The 6,219-nt window shown below is 49.7% G+C and overlaps 1 long non-coding RNA gene across 1 annotated transcript; it reads right to left on the reverse strand.

Annotated features, from left to right (window-relative positions):
* Nucleotides 1-1,597: 1,597 nt before the first annotated feature.
* LOC123391190 lies at nt 1,598-5,572 on the reverse strand. Its single transcript, XR_006605847.1, has 2 exons — nt 5,386-5,572; nt 1,598-2,148 (listed from the first exon to the last, which is right to left on the reverse strand). It is a non-coding gene; the product is annotated as an uncharacterized LOC123391190 (long non-coding RNA).
* Nucleotides 5,573-6,219: the final 647 nt, after the last annotated feature.

Consider the following 6,219-nt stretch of genomic DNA (forward strand, 5'->3'; position numbering starts at 1 on the left):
CTTTCACAGTTTTCTTGGGGGCACCACTTCCCTCCCAGCTGGGCCTGGCTGCTATTTGCAAAGCATCCCGATACTGAAATTTAAGCTGGAAATCCTACAAACAGCAGCAACAGACACAAGACAAAAGCTGGGCATTTCTGGAGAAAGAGTGGAAAGTGTGGGCAGGATATGACACTGCTGAGATCTTCAACTGTAAATGGACTACAATACAATCTAGGCCCTTTTTCCATACCTTTTGTCAGCTTTCTTCCTTGTCCACCTCCTTGAAAGGGCATTCTAATATGTATGGCAACAAGTCCAAGATCCCTGGCATTGGAGAGCTCTCCTTGACCCACTTGTCTTTCTTCCCCTCCTTACCTGCTCTCCCACCATTATAGGCACTGGCTCCTGTAGCCAGAATCCAGATGGCCTCAGGCTTCCCCACTCTGGAGACTTTGCCCGTACCTGCAATGTTTGAATTCTGAGGCCAGGTAAAGTTGAATTCAAGCCCAAGCTCTGTGATTTATTAGCCCCATGACATTAGGCAGGTTGGCACCACTTCCCCAAGCTTCTGCTCATCTTTACAAAGGATATAACAATCCCTTCCTTGCAGACTTGTGCAGAGAGTTAGGTAAGCAAGCATAGGCTGGGCATACACATGTACCAAGTGCTCAGGATGACTGACCTACTGCCTCTGAGGTCCCTTCAAGACCAGCTTCCCCCATGTTCCCAATCATCACGCAAAGCAATCTCCCTGCACTCTGCCTCCTAGAAATAAAACAGCCAAGATTTATTAAGCACTTATGAGGGGCCCAGTAATGTGTATGGATCATCTCAGCTGGTATGCACCACAATCTTATGAAGTAAGGATCCTATTACCTGTGTATTATGGTCTTAGAAACTAAGACTAAGCAAGACTCAGTCACTTACAGTCAGAGAGCTAGGTGGGAGAGGGTGGATTCAGGGCCCATACTCTTTCTTTTTTTTTTTTTTAAGATTTTATTTTTATTTATTTGACAGAGAAAAACACAGCAAGAGAGGGAGTACAAGAAAGGGGAGTGGGAGAGGGAGAAGCAGGCTTCCCGCTGAGCAAGAAGCCTGATGCGGAGCTCCATCCCTGAGCCGAAGGCAGACCCTTAATGACTGAGCCACCCAGGTGCCCCCAGGGCCTACACTCTTTACAGCAATGCTATGTTAGATCTGAGGTATCTATGTCCTAAAGTGACATGCCTCTGAGACGTACCCTAGAGTGCCCCATACTATGTGTTCGCCTCAGTAGGCACTTCCGGAGGCCCTATTATGAGCCAGCAGTGAGCACAGAGAACAAACATGAATAAGGCAAGGTGCAATGGTAAGAAGGTCGGAGTTGACTGAGAGGGATACAGGCCCACAAGCCAATGTCATGCAACATCACAGTGTGGCAAGTGTGGTCCAGTGTCAACTCAAGGGCAAAGCGTCAATATGGTCACACATCTTCCCATCCAATATTCTTCTCAAGAATTGACATTTCTCAATTGTCCCTTACCTTTCAACTCCTTTTTTCCTTCTTCCCTCATCCTTTGTGGAGAGGAAATGTCTTACAATCTCAGGCTGCTATAGTAAAAGACCATAGACTTGGTGGTTTAAACAACAGACATTTATTTCTCATGGTTTTGGAGGCTGGGAGCCCAAGGTCCAGGTGCCTGCAGATTCCATTCCTGGTGAGGGTTCTCTTCCAGGCTCACGGATAGTCACTTTCTGTGACCTCACATGGCAGAGAGGGCAAGCAGTGATCTAACTGTTCCTCTCCTTCTGAAGTTACTAAGTGCAACATGAGGCCCATATTTATGACCTCATCTAGCCCTAATTACTGCCAGAAGGCCCCCATCTCCAAATACCATCACACTGGGGGTTAGGGCATCAACATAGGAATTTGAGGGATAGGGTGGGCACAGAACCATTCAGTCCAACAAAGAGGTCTTTAATATAACTGAGTTATTAGACTGGATCTTGCTGGCATAATAGCACAGTAAGGTTATGCAGAGACAGGAATCTAAGGAGAGAGAGTTCTTAGTGCTTTGGAGCCTCCACCCTGAAGAATCTGAAGGGCATGATGCTCAGAGGATCCCACATCACTGCTCCAGGCTGGAGAAAGTCAGCAGGCAGGGAAGTTCACGGTTCTGAGGCCACCTGCAAAGACAGAGGCCGTGAAGGAGAAGAGGGAGCATCCACAGCAGGGAGGGACACCCAGTAGCCCTTCCAGCTCAATCACACACAGAGACATAAACAAGAAAGTGAAGATATGTTCCTTATGTACTCCATCTAGACTCCTTATTGAGTGTGACCAGCCACAACTTTCCTTTCTGGAATCAGCCCAGATGCCCGTCCTGACTCCATGAGCACAGTTAAAGAGAGACAGTCTCTATTACTGAAAGTCAGGAACCCTGCTTTGTTGTGTGCAGAGTCAGGGCTCCCTGTAGCTTTTGCACCCCACGTGTCTTTACGGAGCTGTGACTGCTCATTCACAGCCATGAACCCGGCTCATGCCCTCTCTGATGCCCCTCTGATTTCCGTCTGTTGTGGTCCACATTTAACTGCTGCAGCCCCAGCCCTCTGCTCTCCACCCACACCAAAGGATCACCACACCTCTCCCTTTTCTCCTCCCTACAGTTCCCAAGTCTTTATGATTCGTGCCCATGGGGCTCTTGACTCTATGTGTTGTTTTCCCTTTGGGCGCCATTGGGCTCCAAGCTTTGGAGCACAGTGGGCAACTTTGCTGGGAGGGATGGTGAAAAGATCATGGGCCTGGTGTCAGAAAATCTTCCATTTTGGTCCCAGCTCACCCACTCATTTACTGGCAGGGAGATTTCAGCAAGTGTCAATCCTTCTGACCCCTGTTGCCTCCTGTCAGATCCGCTCTGGAGACCATTGCATGTACCCCTCCTGATAAACAGGCCAAACTCTGACATCAACACAGCTTGGCTGGTGATGCCTTTAATGCCTTTGTTCACCTGAGAGAGAGAGGGAAGCCATGCAGCTCTGGGGACTCCAAGCCTTCCAGGCTTTTCTGCAGCTTTAGTAAGGGAAACAAGGTCTCCCCTCAAGCTGCACACTTCTCCAGAGGTCCCTGAACCGCCTCCTTACTTCTCAGAACCTCCTTAGGCCCAAGAGGCTCTGTGTACTCATCATCAAAAAGTTAGGATCGAAGAGGCTGAGGACTCACGTGAGGTCACCAGAGAAAAGGATGTCCATCTTTATTGGGGTTCTACTCCCAGAACTGGGTCTGTTCTTTCCAGCCCTATTCCTCATCTACCAATTGAGTCCACACATTCGAAGCAACATTTATGAAGCTCCACCTTCACGCAAAGAGCAGTGAAAACATTCTCACAGGAGAAGTCCTCCATGAGGTTTCACAGACAAGGTCACGGATGACAGCCCACCAGCTCTGAGCAGGGCCAGGGGCCATACAGACCTTGGAAGCAGAAGAGGCTGAATGGAAAAGCTGGGTGTGAGCCGTCTGAGGAGGAGGAGGGCAGAAATCTACACAGCGCAGAAGGTAGAGGAGGCGCGTTTTCGCAGCAACCTGCCAAGTAAGGGACATGCGGCCTTGGTGGCAGTGAGCCCTGCCACCTGATGCCTCTCTAGGGTCATCTTCCAACTCAGCCCCCTGCAACCAGGAGTCCAGGGGTCCATGTCAGTCCTGGAACATGCTGGGCTGATGCCTGCCTTCCTGATTTTGTGAATGCCGTTCCCTGCACTGGAACTGTCCTTTGCTCTCATGTCTGCTGCAAGAAAAGAAAATGGTCTTGAGCCTCTCCTCGGGGGAGGCCTTTGCAGACTTCTGTAGACAATGATGACTGTTCTTTCTTCATGGCCCATCTGAACTACAGTAAAAGTAACAGTGGGCTCTTGAGAGCTGTGTGTGTGTGTGTGTGTGTGTGTGTGTGTGAAAGACAGAGAGAGAGAGAGAGAAAGAAATACATATGTGAACTATACAGTGATCAATAGATAGATAAAGCCCTTATTCCATTATGAGAGCAACTCTGCACTATTTTCCCCATTTTACTCTTGCCCTAGAGGACTTAGCTCCTAAGTTTGGGCTGAACTCAAACTATCATCTCCTCTCTCAGAAACACAAAAATGCCTTCTGCATTGTGATGCCTATGCCATCTGACTCATTTACCTAACCACCTCCCTTTCTATCATGGCCTGGCTCTGGGGCAGAAATTCAATGCACAGCTGTTGCACAGAATTGACTTGAAGACAGCTGGCAAGGAGAAGGCTTCAGAGAGGGAGCTCAGGCCACAGGACAAGACGTTCCAGAATAAGCTCCTAGGTGAGCAGGAGCCAGTTAGCAGAAGAAGTTCCAGCCTAGGATAAGGAGCTTTAATTTGATAAGAGACAGTTGGGAGCCATTCATTGTGGAGCTCAGAAAAAGACAGTGACAAGCCCCTAAGGACACTCAAGGGCTTTTGAAACCTTTAACTGCTGCCTGCAATTTTGCTATTTCCCTGCAGAAGTGACCTCACTGGGGAGCAGCTCCGAGCTGCCATCTGCCCCAGGCTGCACTGCCCCGCAGCAAGGTCACTGTGGCAGCACTGACCCTCCCCTGCGTGCAGAGGGAGAACACTGCCCAGGACCCCAGGGTCACTGTCCCTACATGTTGCTGAATTAGATTAAGGCCATCCCACACCCCCACACCCTGCATGGCTCTTGGGAAGGAAGGAGCCCATGGTGACCCTCGGACACCTCCAGCCTGTCAGGACCAGCAGTCACCATTGCTGTTGGTCATCCTGCAACTTCTAGCTCCCCCACATGTCCCACTTTCGACCCCCGCTGGTCTCTGCCCAGAGAGAGCAATCACAGCTTCCCAGAATTTCAACTGCTTATGGGTGGGATGCTTCTCTCCGTCCCCTCACCCCTAAACAGCACCAGCACCAGTCAGGACCAGTGTGGGAAGAGAGGAAGGCGGCTGTGAAATACCACTCAGAGGGAAGTCATGATAGCTGTTTTGTGTTCTTTCCTTTATCTCTCCAATCTTGGGGTCCCTTCCCTTCTTCCATCTGGCACAAAGCCACCAGGAGACCAATGGCTGGGGCTGGCCTTCCAGAGCCAGCAAGTGCCAACAGCAGAACACAGTCCAGACACACAGGACAATGGCCTCTTCAAGCCACAGAAAGCTGCTCAGTATTGTATTGTTTGCCTGTGATGCAGCTTCTTGAACACACAAACGCTCCCATTTTCACCAGCCCCGTGACGGTGACTTAATTACTTCTGAAGACGCGGGGCCAGATTCAAACGGCCAACCTCCATCCCCACCCCAGAGGGACAAAAACAAAACCAAACCCCCCACACAAAAAGGAAAAGCCGACCATTTTGCAAAACTGCGGGATGGAAACCTGAAGTGGGCCCAGGTGCGTTAATTACCCTTGATGGCACGTGGGTTTATGACGGCGGTCACTTGCTCGCGCTGATCTGGCCCAGCATCTGTGCTGAAGGATGGCTTTGGTATTCTGAGCCGCGAGAGGAATATCGGCCAGATGGTGACTTCATGAGGACATAATTCACGGAGCATTTTCCTGCCCCAACACAGATTTCTGTGAAGGAATCTTGAATGCCATGCTGAACAAAACAGAACAAGGAAACACAGCCGCAAGTCGAAGATTAATGGTCTCGACAGGGACTCCGACATGAGCCCAAATGTTGTCTAATCCCAAGCTCCAAGCTGCAAGTCTTGCCAACCGATCTCCGTTACCTGCAGAGCAGACTTGCCTCATCCTCGGGCATCTCCAGGGCACTTGGTGGGGGTGGGGGTTTTGGGCAATGAGAAAGAGGCATGGCCCCAAGCGACAGACCACAGGAAACTGAGTCACTCACCTTTTCTTTCTTTCTTTTTTTCTTTTTTTAATTAACTTTGTGTAGTGACAGGCCTTGTCAGCACCTGCTTGCTAGGTAATTTGATTTTGATGGTGACAAAGTGAAGAATGTGATTTTGGCTACCGCAGCAGGGACTGGTTCTGGGGGAACTCAAAGGGAAAACAGGAAGAAGAACAAATCTCTCTCATTGGAAACTCTTAACAAGAAGCAGCAGCAGCAGCAGCAGCAGCAGCAACAGCCTTGGTACAACCGGGCCATGAGCTAGCAAGCAAAATAGCCCAGTTTCAAGTCAGTTTAGAAAAACTCTTGCTCTCTGAGGAGTTAGAACTCCTTGTATCTGACCCACGTGGAATTAGAAAAGTAGGCGTGACACACCTGTCAGGG

This window comes from Mustela putorius, unplaced genomic scaffold (genome assembly GCF_011764305.1).
Source record: "Mustela putorius furo isolate JIRA1106 unplaced genomic scaffold, ASM1176430v1.1 tig00000083_pilon_pilon_pilon, whole genome shotgun sequence".
In the NCBI taxonomy this organism is placed as follows: Eukaryota; Metazoa; Chordata; class Mammalia; order Carnivora; family Mustelidae; genus Mustela; species Mustela putorius.